Raw genomic sequence first — 14910 nt, forward strand, 5'->3', positions numbered from 1 at the left:
AAAGGCGCGTGTAAATGCTGTGACGGCTCTGCAGGTGAAAAATCATCCTCGTCTCTTCCGAGGTCTTCTGGGGTCTGGGGCTGAGTTGAGGAACAGGGTCTGGCCTCCATTCTAGCAGCTGGAATGGAGAGAAGAGAGCGCGGGTAACAACTAGGCTGCTTCCTACATGGCACAGAACCTCAAAGTTTCTCTCAGGTTCCGATTGACAGTCACATGATGCTTGAGGAAGCCGTCAGTACAGGTACGTTTATTATCTTCCAATGCCAACTTGGCAGCCTGTTGCTCATTGTGTGGGGGGCCAGATGTTAGGCATGCCTCTCCTGCCTTCCCCCTCTCACTCCAGCTGTATTCTCCTGCTTCAATATAGAGAGATATATTTCTGATGCAGCAACAGGCTACTTGCTGCTCATTCTGTGGCTGGGAAGCGGCCCTGTAACTCCTCAAGGCCTGCCAATCATCTGCAAGAAACAAGTGAGGGGCTTGAGGGAATATTCTTCACTTTCCTGCATAGCTCCAGCAATGCTCAGGAAGCTGGACACCATCTTGAGCTTTGCAGCCCGCTAGGTTAACATCCGAACCAACACTCTCAATACTCAATCCCTCCATTACCAACCCTTTGGCAGTGGTGTGTGCTTTGTGAGTGACGCCCTGCTGCTCGTCCCCAAAGCTATTTCTGCAGCCCGTGGGCTCCAGCGTCTGGAGTGACAGGGGCAGGGGAGGCACGGCAGCAGCAGGATCTGCACGTTGCCTTCTACTCCAGCAATCTATGCTCCCATGGCACCCCCTAATGGTTGTACCTGCAGTGTAGCTGAGTCAGCAGCCTACAGTTGTCTCCCGAGCAACCGAGAACGTGGACTGCGATGGGTCAATGAAACAGCACCTTCTGAAGAGGGCTTTTAGGGATGGACGGATCAGAGGCCGGCCTGGCCACATCCCTTGACCGATTCGGAGAATGGTGAGGAGAATATAGAGAATAGAGGGTACAGTTAACTTGGTGGCGCAGATTAAGCCATTAATGTATTTCCAATACCGCAGGGCCAGACGTCCTCCTCTGCCCCCACCTTGTGGCATCGACCGCCCTGGCGACCTCTTCCTGGGCCACGATGTTGAGTTTGGTGGACCTCCTGCTCCCTTCTCTGGGAAAGTGGATGTCCCTTCTGCCTTCCTTGGCCCAGAAGGGAGTCTCCAGGGAGGCCGCTGAAATGTGGAGCCAATGCTTATTGCTATCTTGAAGCCATTTCAATGTCTGAACCCCTGGAGCAATGAATTACTTGTTGCCTGGGTGCCTATTAAATATGGCACCCAGACATGAAGGTGGGGCACACAATGTCCAGCCCACCCCACCATGTGATGTGATGTAATCCACCTGGCTGCACAATTAATGAGGTGATCAGCGTATGATTGGATGAGCTCACCCATCCTGCTCCCCAGCGGGCGTCTGTCCAACGTCCCATTTCCACCACTGGGCGTCGGCCCCAAGCAGAAAACCCTGGCCCTGGTATCTGGCAGCATTGTGGTCCACCAAACAGGCCATCAGCCAGGAAAAATTCATCTTGGGTCGTAGCACAACGTGCATTTTAGTCAATCGAGGTCTTGGCTCTTGACCAATTTTATGGGGAGATGGTGGAGTAGTGGTATTGTCACGGGACTATTAATCCAAAGACCCACTGTAATGCTCTGGGGACCTGGGTTTGAATCCCTCCATGGCAAATTTGAATTCAATGAAAATCTGGAATTAAACGTCAAATGATGACCATGAAACCATTGTCAAATGTTGTAAAAACCCATCTGGTTCACTAATATCCTTCAGTGACATAAATCTGCCATCCTTACCTGGTCTACTACATTTGTTAAAGGGACTCCAATTGAGTGTTACCCATCTTTAGCCCTGTTTGAATTAGCTTTCCACCCCCCCCCCCCCCCCCCCCCCGTGGAACCCACCCCTCACTAGAAACCGGCAGAATGTTTCCCAATTGATCCCTTGAAGTCGCTCATGTGTCCTCCACCTGAGGACAGGTCCTTGACTCATTGTCGGCTGGTGCTTCATCCTGAGCTGTTTCTCGTGGCAGTTTTTGTCAGTGATGGTTTACCTCTGCCTTCCATTCTCAGGATGTGGAGATGCCGGCGTTGGACTGGGGTGAGCACAGTAAGAAGTCGTACAACACCAAGTTAAAGTCCAACAGGTTTGTTTTGAATCACTAGTTTTCGGAGCACTGCTCCTTAATTCACCTGAGGAAGGAGCAGTGCTCCGAAAGCTAGTGATTTGAAACAAACCCTGGTGTTGTAAGACTTCTTACTGATTCCATTCTCAGGGGCAGGGCCAGGAGGCAGATCCCAGATCAGCCTCCTGTGGGAGGGGAATCCGACCTACGTTATTGGCATTAGTCTGAACCACATGCTGGTCATTTGGCCAACTGAGCTAATCAGTTCCCTTCACGCTGACCACTGGAGTACCCGCCCAAGCCTCAATTCACACTCAGACCTCCTCTGTAACAAGCAGCTACACCCCCCCCCCCCCCCCACAGACCAAGAGGGCTAATAACTTGCTCTTATTTTTTAAATTTAGAGTACCCAATTCTTTTTTTCCAATTAAGGGGCAATTTAGCGTGGCCAATCCACCTAACCTGCACATCTTTGGGTTATGGGGGTGAGACCCACGCAGAAACGGGGAGAATGTGCAAACTCCGCACGGACAGTAATCCGGGGCCGGGATCGAACCCGGGACCTCGGCGCCAAATGAAATGAAAAATGAAAATGAAAATCGCTTATTGTCACAAGTCGGCTTCAAATGAAGTTACTGTGAAAAGCCCCTAGTCGCCACATTCCGGCGTCTGTTCGGAGAGGCTGGTACGGGAATTGAACCCGCGCTACTGGCCTGCCTTGGTCTGCTTTAAAAGCCAACTATTTAGCCCTGTGCTAAACCAGCCCCTCAAAGGCAACAGTGATAACCACCGTGCCACCCAATGCGGATAACGTTTTCAACCCATTTTTTGCTGTCCTTCTTCTGTATGACAACAGAGTGCGTGCATGTGATATTGGCTGGTTTAATAATATCGCGTGGAAATGCTGAATGGGACTGATTGGGGCATTTGGCCTATTTCTGTCTCTAACGACTAAATATTTCTATGCACTTGAGATGATGGTTCGCACTGAAGGCGCCGGACAGAGAGGTTATTGTTGCTGTGTATGGATTTTTGTCCATGAGACCCACTGTGAGGGGTACAGATGGTGGATACAGTTACCAAACTTTGCTGAACATACACTCTACTGTCAACTTGGTGGGCAGCCCAGTGGCACAGTGGATAGCACTGCTGCCTCACGGCGCTGTGATCCCAGGTTCGATCCCGGCTCTAGGTCACTGTCCGTGTGTAGTTTGCACATTCTCCCCGTGTTCGCGTGGGTTTCGCCCCCACAACCCAAAGATATGCCAGTGGACTGGCTATGTTAAAATTTAAAAACAAAAACTTGGAGCACAGGAGCAAGATCCACCCAATCGCTACTGGATATTCAGGAGTTTAGTTGAAAATCTATAAAAAAACTAGCAAACAGATCCTGTGTCCTGAGCCAGCCAGGTACACAATTCCCATTAAAATGATAAAATCGGGACAGAACGATCCTTCCCTAACAGCACTGTGGGTGTACCTACACCTCAGGGACTGACCATAAGACCATAAGACTGCAGCAGTTCAAGAAGACAGCTCACCACCACCTTCTCAAGGGCAATAAGGGATGGGCAGTAAATGCTGGCTTTGATTCAGTTTCGAGTTATTGTCCTGTGTACCGAGGTACAGTGGAAAAGTATTGTTCTGCGTACAGTCCAGGCAGATCGCTCCTTACATGAAAACATCAGCAATGCAAAAAAAAAAACAAATTTAAGGATTTAAACCTCCACATGGTAACCAGCCAGAAATAAAACACTGCTCCTCATCACAAAGGGAAGCCCATAAGTTCCTCACCGCTGGTTGGATTAGATTTGTTTATTGTCACGTGCACCGAGATACAGGGAAAAGTATTGTCTGCAAACAGCTCAAACAGATCATTTAGTACATGAAAATGAAATAAAAAGAAAATACATAATAGGGCAACACAAGGTACACAATGTAACGTCATAGACACCGGCATCGGGTGAAGCATACAGGAGTGTCGTATTAATCAGGTCAGTCCATAAGGGTCGTTTAGGAGTCTGGTAACAGCGGGGAAGAAGCTGTTTCTGAATCTGTTCGTGCGTGTTCTCAGACTTTTGTATCTCCTGGCAGATGGAAGAAGTTAGAAAGGTGAGTAAGTCGGGTGGGAGGGGTCTTTGATTATGCTGCCCGCTTTCCCCGGGCAGCGGGATGTGTAAATGGAGTCAATGGATGGGAGGCAGGTTCGTGTGATGGACTGGGCTGTGTTCACGACTCTCTGAAGTTTCTTGCGGTCTTAGGCCGAGCAGTTGCCATGCCAGGCTGTGATGCAGCCAGATAGGATGCTCTCTGTGGTGCATCTGTAAAAGTTGGTCAGGGTTAATGTGAACATGCCAAATTTCCGTAGTTTCCTGAGGAAGTATAGGCGCTGTTGTGCTTTCTTGGTGGTCGCGTCGATGTGGGTGGACCAGGACAGATTTTTGGAGACGTGCACCCCTAGGAATTTGAAACTGCTAACCATCTCCACCTCGGCCCCGTTGATGCTGACAGGGGTGTGTACAGTACTTTGCTTTCTGAAGTCAATGACCAGCTCTTTAGTTTTGCTGGCATTGAGGGAGAGATTGTTGTGGCTGCACCACTCCACTAGGTTCTCTATCTCCCTCCTGTACTCTGACTTGTTGTTTGAGATCCGACCCACTATGGTCGTGTCGTCAGCAAATGTGTCGATGGAGTTGGAACCAAATTTTGCCACGCAGTCGTGTGTGTACAGGGAGATTAAAACCAAACAAGGATCTGATGCACTTTTCTATTTAAATTCTCAGGATCCGGCCTTGACTGAAAAATCTGCCATTTAAGGCCTTTCTCTGGCTGCCCTGAAAGAGTGATGACTATAACCCAGTATCAGCCAAGGGCAGCCAAGAGTTAACCATGTAAGGATTGCCCCGGTGTCTTGTGGGTCAGTGGCTGGCACGGTAACCATTGGCTGTTTGTGCCTCCTCCTCGGTGCATTCATCCTTGTATTTGTGGTGTGCAATTGTCCTGATACTCCTCTGGCCTGGTGCCTTGTGAAGAAACCAACTACCTTGCAGAAATGTTTGTGAAACTTGAACATTTTCACTATTTGCGAAAGTGCTCGAATGGGAATACGTACAGGCTAAAAACCTGACCTGAAAGACAACACGTGCATCCTGGGTTCAGTAACTCCACGACAGGAGGCCCTTTTCTTTCCAAGGGCTGGTGCAGACTCGATGGGCCGAAAGGCCTCCTTCTGCACTGTAGATTCTGTGATTCTGTGAGGGGGAGCATTGAAGTGCAGCTCCTACAGTGACCAGCTAAGAAGCTGGAACGTTTGATCACTGCCTCTATTACTCACCATCACTGGCATCTGCCCATTTCAAAAAAGGAAGAGTCTTTTATTTCTATCGGGCTACTTGCAATGTACCTACACACTTTGTGGCCAATGATGTGTAGCCACTGCTGTACTGTTAGAAACATTGTTGTCAATTTGCTTACAGAATGCTTGCACTCATAGCATTATGATAATGACCAGTTACAAAACATTTTGTAAGACAATTTTGCTACAGTGCTAACTATTTGTCAGGACAGTGGGGTCAATCAAAATTGGACAGATTATATCTAAGGGACCTTCCCCAAAATTGCTAGGAGGCCATTCAGCCCATCATGTCTGCGCCAACCCTCGGAAAGAACACCCCCTACATGGGCCCACTCCCCCACCCCATTCCTGCAACTTTCTAACCCCCATCTCACCTTTGGACACTAAGGGGCAATTTAGCATGGCTAATCCACCTAACCTGCACATCTTTGGACTGTGGGTGGAAACCGGAGCACCCGGAGGAAACCCACGCAGACACGGGAAAATGTGCAAAATACACACGGACAGTCACCCAAGGTCGGATTTGTCCACGGTGCTGTGCGGCAGCGGTGCTAACCACTGTGCCACTACCGTGGCATTAAACGTCGGTTTAATGTTTCACGTATAAAGCACTCCGTCTGTGCTGTTCTCAGTGTGTCATCGAGATTTTCATGCTCATGTCTGGAATAGGACTGAAACTCAGCCCCCGAATTCACAACTGAGAGTTCTACCCCCACTGAGGCAGCTTGAAACTATCGTGCCAGCTAGCAACACGCCAAGAAGGGAGAAAACAAAGCAATTCAAGATCAGTTCAGAAAAAAATCTCTTTGAATACCTTTAAATCCTTAATCTGACCAATCTAAAGGGAACAGTGAAAAATTTAATCCCAAAGCATGTTAAATGAAGGAGGACATATACAAGATCTGGTTTAAATAACTGAATTGAAGTTGGGGAAGTATCTTGCAGGGGAGAGTAATGAAGATTATATCGGCAGCCCAGAATAATAATTCAATTTTAAACATTTGGCGTACAATTTACTGATGCCAAATAGCAGGGCATTGAGAGAAAGAGTGGTGGCTGTTTCACAGGGACTAATACATGAACACTTCAACACAGGCCAATGAGACACCTTCGCACACACACAAAGTGACATCTGATTGATGTTAAAAGAAATGGAGCCAAATTGATCAACAAGATAATTGATTGAAGAACAAGGAAGAATCAGAAGCTATGTGTGAGTTTGACTGCAAAGTGTATAGGTTTGGGGTGGTGCAGCCAAACATTTATCAGCCAAACCTGGGAACTGGAAATCTCTCCCATTGCTTCTCAACCAAAGATCCTTGCATCTACGTTGTGACTTTGGTAACCTCAGGACAGCTTGACGTGCTTTGCAGTGAATGAAGTGCAGTTGAATTGTAATGTAGGAAACACGGTAACCGATTTGTGCACAGCAAGATTCCAAATCGGAGCGCGCGTAGGCCATTCGACCATTCGAGCCCTCTACCAGCATTTGATAAGATCATGGCCGATCTGGTTGTGGTCTCAACTGGACCTTTCTGTCACCCCCTCCCACCCTTCCCCCCCCCCCCCCCCCCATCCCCATAAAGCTTGACCTCCTTGTCAATTAAAATTCTATCAAACTCAGCTTTGAACAAATTCAATGAGCCAGCCTCCATTGTTTCCAGTGGAAGGGAATCCCACAGATTAATGACCATCTGCGAGAGAACAAAAATCCTCATCTCCGTCTTAAAAGGGAGATCTTTCATTTTTAAACTGTGTGGCCAAGGTCTAGTCTCTCCCGCAGGAGGAAATGTCTACCGGGTATCCACCCTATCCAGTCCCATCGCACAGCAATGAGGTAATACTCCAGTAATCTGTTTTTAATTACGTTGCTGGAGGGATAAGTATTGGCCAGGAAAAGTGCGGGAAACCCCCCCCCCCCCCCTCCCCCATGCGCTTCTTCAAAATACTGCCATGGGATCTTTTGAGAGGTCAGGCATGGTTTGACATCTTGGCCAAGGAACAACACCTCCAGCACGGGAGTGTCAGCACAGATTTTTGTGCTGACATCTGTGGAGTGGACCGTGAGCCCTCAACCTCTGACTGAGAGACAGGAATGCTCCCACTGAGCCGAAGGCTTCATTCACTCCCCCACTGCTTACGTGGCTGAAATGGAATCGCCACCTTCAACCTGTTGATTTTTGAATCTGTTTCGGGCAGTTTTTAAAGTTTGCCTGTCACAGTTGGGAACCCATTTGTACTGCGGTGCAGTCAGCTCACCTGACCCAATGTACAAGAGCTTTTCAGCAGTCCTATTGGAACAGGTCAGATTTGAAACTTGGCTGTGCTAAAGTTAGCAAACAACCTGTAGTCCTGCCGCACCTTTCACACGACACGGCACCACAGTGGTTAGCACTGTTGCCTCACAGCGCAAGGGTCCCTGTCTGCGCGGAGTCTGCACGATCTCCCCGTGTCTGCGCGAGTTTCCTCCGGCTGCTCCGGTTTCCTCCCACAAGTCCCGAAAGACGTGCTGTCAGGTGAATTGGACATTGTGAATTCTCCCTCTGTGTACCCGAACAGGCGCCGGAATGTGGCGACTGGGGGGTTTTTCACAGTAACTTCATTGCAGTGTTAATGTCAGCCTACTTGTGACACTAATAAAGATGATTATTATTATAAAGACACATGCCAAGGTACATCGTAGAGACACAAGAAAACTGGATGATGGGCCAGACAGGAAGAGACTAGGAAAAGTGTCAATCATGAATAAAATCAACTTGACAAAAAAAATAGAGTGGATGGAGATGAGTAGGTTGTTTTTTAATGCAGCGAATTGTTGTGATCTAGAATTAACCGACTGAAAGGATGGTGGGAGCAGATTCGGTCCTAACTTTCAAAAAGTAGTGGGTTATATGACAACTACTTGAATTTATTCAGGCTTTTTAATGTAATAAAACATCCCAAGGCAAGAGGGTCATTTCTTTTTCATTTTTAAAAATAAATTTAGATTATCCAATTATTTTTTCCAATTAAGGGGCAATTTAGCGTGGCCAATCCACCTACTCTGCACATCTTTGGGTTGTGGGGGCGAAACCCACGCAAACACGGGGAGAATGTGCAAACTCCACACGGACAGTGACCCAGAGCCGGGTATCGAACCTGTGGCCTCAGCGCCGTGAGGCAGCTGTGCTAACCACTAGGCCACCGTGCTGCCCTAGGCAAGAGGGTAATAAGACAATGTTTGACACATGGAGGTATTAGGACAGATGATGAAAATCTTGGCCAAGGAAGAAGCTGCTCAATTCAGAATGTCCAAATCACCTTAATAGCTGGTTAACACTGGCATGAGTTAGAATACATTTTAGATAAGTAAAGGAGGCAGACAGGCAAATACTTTGGAACATTATCAGGACTTTGGGGACAGAACAGATAAGTGGGATTAACTGTATAGCTCTTTTCAAAGAGCTAGTATAGAAATAATGGGCCCAATGGTCTCCCGTGATTCTCTAATAATATAACCCACACTGAGGCAGGAGCATTCAGGCTGGAAATCAAAAATAATGTCAAAAGCAAAAAAAAAAGACAAGAAATAATTTTTGATTGCATTCTGTGATTAACGTCTGTTCTGCCTTGGGAGTAAAAGGTGCAAAACCTTTCCCCGTTCCTCATTCCCCATCCTGCATTATCAGAACATTTCTGGGGCCTCGTCCTACATCATGCTTTAAATCGCACTAATTTGCTCAGTGGATGTTAAAATCCACAAATCACTTAAGCGATCACTTGTAAGTACCTAGATGGATTTAGAGGGCCGAGAGTTTGGCCAAATGCATTATTTTGCTCAAAGCACATTCCCCACAGCTTACATTTTACTGCCTTAATGGAGTTTATAAAATCATAGAATGTATGCACAGGAATTAAAAACTTCCTTTGCAGAAACCCTATCTACTCTCAGGCAGTACGTTACAATCCAAGGCATTGCCTGCACGGCAGGAAGATGCACTCAGGCAGAGCCAGGATCAAGTCCAGTGTTGCTTTGTAAAGGTTTTTTCAAGGAGGTGAGTGGCAGGGGACCTGATTAAAAAGTGCAGACTCTTACAGACCGATTTCCTCCCTCCCACCTGCCAACCCCCTCCCCAACCCCTCTCCGCCACTCCCCCCCCCCCCCCCCCCCCCCCCCCCACTCACTCCAGTAACCTGACCGAGAGAGTATCACTCCACCCCTGCTCGGTGTTGGGGAGTGGGCCAGGAAGGGTGACCTCTCCCTTTGGCCTTATCTTGCTTGGGAAGGTATCCAACTACAGGCCGGTCAGCTGCATCCTCTGTTACCTGATCCAGGATGAAAGGGGCTCATTGAACCTGCGATAAATTCCACTTGGAGAGTAGCTGCAATGCTCTGCCCTCAGGTGTAAAGATGGGAGCTGTCAGGGATATCAGATAGGAACAGACAACTTCCTCGCTGATTGCATTAATGGAGCACACAGGCCTGAAGAGTCCAAAAACAACATTTAGATACACTTTTACTCATCCCTCCCTCCCTTTCCCACATTCTGTTTGTCTGATCTTTAAAATGTATCTTACCTTAAATCCTAATTGTTTTATTTCCCAATAATTCGTTACATCACTGTTTCTGTGTTCATGCTCTGCCCAGAATATTGCCTTGCTGGTCGGCATGGCGACGGGTCACTGCATTTATTCATCGATGTACTTTTTGGGTGCTCAAAATTGTGCTCCCCTCACTCGGACTCCGACCTGAGACAGATTAATCTGATCCTGGCTCTTATTTATTGCCGAGCTAGGATTACTAAACAGACAGCACATCTGGACATTATCACACTGCTGCCAATGGGAGCTTGCTGTGCATAATTAACTGGCTGCTGCGTTTCTTACGTTACATCAGTGACTGCTCCCCAGAAAATGGGTGGGTTTGTGCGGGGTGAAAAATAATCTCAAACCCCAACCCACCTGGAAGCTGTCCAACGCGAATGTTAAAGGAGGCAGATGGAATTCCCTCCAGGCCTATTCAAGATAACCCACTCTCTCTCCCCCCCCCCCCCCCCCCCCCCCCCGCCCCCCCCATTATCAGCTTGTCAGTGACTGGGAAGTAAATACCGGACTCAGAATTTTTGAACTTCTCCTGTGTCCAGCTTTTTATAATAATAATCTTTATTAGTGTCACAAGTAGGCTGACATTAACACTGCAATGAAGTTACTGTGAAAATCCCCTAGTCGCCACATTCTGGCACCTGTTCGGGTACACAGAGGGAGAATTCAGAATGTCCAATTCCTCTAACAGCACGTTTTCTGGGACTTGTGGGAGGAAACTGGAGCACCCGGAGGAAACCCACGCAGACACAGTGAGAAAATGCAGACTCTGCACAGACAATGACCCAAGCCGGGAATCGAACCTGGGACCCTGGTGTTGTGACGTTCCATCTCTCTGAAACAATCTTCACTCTTTCTCTTCTGTCCTTCCAAGGCCTTTGACCCTTCTCTTCTCCCCTCACTACTCCCAGTAAGAAGTCTTACAACACCAGGTTAAAGTCCAACATGTTTGTTTCAAACACTAGCTTTCGGAGCACTGCTCCTTCCTCAGGTGAATGAAGAGGTATTCTTTTGAAACAAACCTGTTGGACTTTAACCTGGTGTTGTAAGACTTCTTACTGTGCTCACCCCAGTCCAACGCCGGCATGTCCACATCATCAGTACTCCCAGGATATGGCCTGCTCCTGCCTGGCTGCACATTCCCCATCCCGCACATCCCCGGCACTCCCCCCCCCCCCCCCCCCCCCCCCCCAACCTCCCCACCACCCCCCACCACCGCCACACAATCCCCGGAAGCTGTTCAATCTGATTGGCTAAGACCAAAAATCAAAGAGAAAATGGTGACTGTTCTTCCACGTTTCCTGAATTTAAAACTGCAAATCCATCATCACCTCTCAGTCAGGCCTTTCCACTTGAGTATGTTGGGCCCAATATCTCAGCTTGATGACCGATTGCCAGCTCTGTTTCGTTCAAGGACCTTCAAGCATTTTGAGGTAGCCTGAAGTCACAAAGCTGTTTTTCCATTGTACAATTTTGCGTTATTTGATAGGGTTGCACAGGGATTTGAAAACTTAAAGATCTTGGTTTAACGGAAGCCAAATTGGTCCGAAGTGCAGGTTTTTCTGATACTGCTAATTTTAATCTGTGACGTGGAAGATTTAGACAATGATCTGACTAGGGTTATATTTCTGAGTCAGTACTGTGGTGAGGAAGTACTAGTCCTAATGATAACTCCAGGTCTGTTCTGAGTGGGTGGATACTGGACATGAGGGTGGCAAGGTGACACAGCAGTTGGCACTGCTGCCTCATAGCGCCAGGGTCCCGGGTTCAATTCCGGCCTCGGGTGACTGTGTGGAGTTTGCACGTTCTCCCTGTGCCTGCGTGGGTTTCCTCCGGGTGCTCTGGTTTCCTCCCACAGTCCAACGATGTGCAGGTTAGGTGGATTGACCATTCCAAAGGTTAGGTGGGGTTATGGGGTTACATGGATAGGGCCTAGGTAGGATGCTCTTTCAGACGGTCAGTGTAAACTTGATGGGTCGAATGGCCTCCTTCTGCACTGTAGGGATTCTATCATTTTTTTTTGATTTAAAAAAAAAATTTAGAATATCCAATTCATTTTTTCCAATTAAGGGGCAATTTAACGTGGCCAATCCACCTAACCTGCACATCTTTGGGTTGTGGGGGTGAAACCCACGCAGACACGGGGAGAATGTGCAAACCCCACACGGACAGTGACCCAGGGCCAGGATTCGAACCCGGGTCCTCAGCGCCGTAGGCAGCAATGCTAACCACTGTGCCACCGTGCCGCCCCGGGATTCTATGATTTAATTATTGCGTTGCGCCCAGCATGGATCTGGGCGCGTCGGTGGGAAAGGCCAACAGGCTGTGTTGCAGTCTGCCAGCTAACGTCTGATGGCAAGTTACAGACCTCACCCAGATATGGCGAGTTTATCATTAACCCAAATTTACAGTAATTTCAATCTCATTAGTGAGGTTGAGGTTGGATGTAATGGCCTCTCGGGAATTAACTGGCGCCCCAGCGAGAAATCTTGCGGGTGATGTTTCGTACTCCTTTTTAAAAACGTGAAGCTGGCGCAATGGATGCTGAGAGGGACTGAGGAGGTGAAAAGCGATTTCCATTTTCTGCATGCAGCCTGTGGGCATGGGAGCTGCTGTCCTAGTGCTGGGCGGGGAGCCTTCAGGGGGTCGGGGGGGGGGTTGCTGAATCATTCCAGGTCAGGGGGGGTTCGCCACTGGGCTGGGGTTGGGGGTTTGGGGAGTGAGGTGCTTTTCATCTGTGAGTCCTTCAAGCCATCTTTAAATATTGTGGCGAACCGTAAGAGGGGCAACTACATCTGCCGCCTGTCTGTCCGACCAAGCACTTTCAGGGCAGAACCCTGTTCTTGATTGTATGCTGAAGGTCACTTTAACTCTCTTTGACTGTGAGCAGCCTCTAGTTTCACTGCTGCGGGCTGTTACTAATAAGGAATTGGCATTGTTAGCTGTGAGAGCACTTCCCAGCTGCAGGTTGTGTTTGCTGCTTGCTCCTGCTGGTGGCTGCAGATGCCTGGAGGCTGCTGTTGCTGTTTCCTTCCTTTTCCATAGCCGGAAAGAAATACGTTTTCTAAGATACCTGGGTCCTGGAAGACCGGGCTCAGGGAGGCGTACGAGACCGGAAGGCAATCCTGTTTGAAACAAGAAGACGCTGTGGGACCTGGTATGCAACGTGTTCCAACCGGGCACCCGATGACGCCGTTGAAGAAACGCTTTTGCAGATTGCTGATGCTTTTGTTGCTGGTGAGTGCTGCATGTAACTGGCACGGGTTAAACACGCTGGAAGTCACGGATGTTCAACTGCACCTTGAGCGCCAGTGGAATACATGGATGCCAGGATTTGGTTGCGGTGAGATTGGGCCGTATGGGAGGGACCTGCACAGCTGCAGCTCCTGGACAGAGAATGGTTCTGATACGGGGATCAAGTCACACATTGAGGGACAGATCATTTCTATGACAAAGGTCTGGACATGATAACACATTCTCAGGCTTATCTCCTGTTTCTGTTGAGGAACCTGCTCCCAGTGGCCGTGAAGGTCACTGCTACCCTGGACCTTTCTGCAGCCGGTTCATTCCAGGGCTCAAGCGGGGACTTGTGCTGCATTTCACAAGCTCCAGCCCACAAGTGTATCCGTGAGGTCACAAACGCCTGTATGCCCAGCCAGCCGACCATATCAAATTTGAGCGGGGCCAAGCCCACTAACTGCCCGGGCTGCAGGATTCTCCATCATTGCTGGAGCGCCTAAGGTCCTTGGGGTAATTGATGGCATTCATTGTGCCTTGTGTGCACCAGGGCATCAGGGAGTGCCCTTCAATAACAGGAAGGGGTTCCACTCCCTGAATATTCAACACGTGTCCCTCCCACCAATCCTACCCTCTCCCCAACCAACTAACCTGTTCCCCTCCCTCCAAGGGTCTGTGGAGCATCACTCTTGATGATAGGCCTGTGTCGGCACTGCCTGTGAAATCTTTGCCGCAGAAGGCTGTGGAGGCCAAACCACTGAGTGGCTTTGAGACAGAGATCGATAGGTTCTTGATTAATAAGGGGATCAGGGGTTATGGGGAGAAAGCAGGAGAATGGGGATGAGAAAAATATCAGCCATGATTGAATGGTGGAGCAGACTCGATGGGCCGAGTGGCCTAATTCTGCTCCTATGTCTTATGGTCTAATATATATATTTTTTAAAATTTAGATTACCCAATTATTTTTTCCAATTAAGGGGCAATTTAGCATGGCCAATCCACCTACTCTGCACATTTTTGGGTTGTGGGGGCGAAACCCACGCAGACACGGGGAGAATGTGCAAACTCCACACAGTGACCCAGAACCGGGATCGAACCTGGGACCTCAGCGCCGTGAGGCGGTTGTGCTAACCACTAGGCCACCGTGCTGCCCTATGGTCTAATATATAAGGCAGGAGAGTGATGATCACTCGCTGTGATGAAAGCTTTGATGCTCCTCAGTTCATGCCAAAGTCTGACTCCAGTCTCTGTTCTGACAGCGCGCTCATCCCCATCCTCTGAACGGGGTCTTGGTTCTTGGACCACTGCGTCTGTGAGAAGTGGAGGTCAAAAGGGATTGGGGGGTGAAGGCTGGCCCGCTGTGAGGATTAACGTGACAGAGGCTTCATAAGCATCAGGTGTGACATGTTTTAATTGTGAACATTTGACATTTCCATTCCCCCCTAGCTACATCTAGTGACCCCTCCCCCACCAGACCCCATGTCTACCAGGGATCCACAATCGTCTTGGTCTTACGTGGTCTACTGGTCTAGGTGTGTCCCCAGGATACACATCAGAGGTGGAGGTGCTGCTTTT

This window comes from Scyliorhinus canicula, chromosome 17 (genome assembly GCF_902713615.1).
Source record: "Scyliorhinus canicula chromosome 17, sScyCan1.1, whole genome shotgun sequence".
Classification (NCBI taxonomy): domain Eukaryota; kingdom Metazoa; phylum Chordata; class Chondrichthyes; order Carcharhiniformes; family Scyliorhinidae; genus Scyliorhinus; species Scyliorhinus canicula.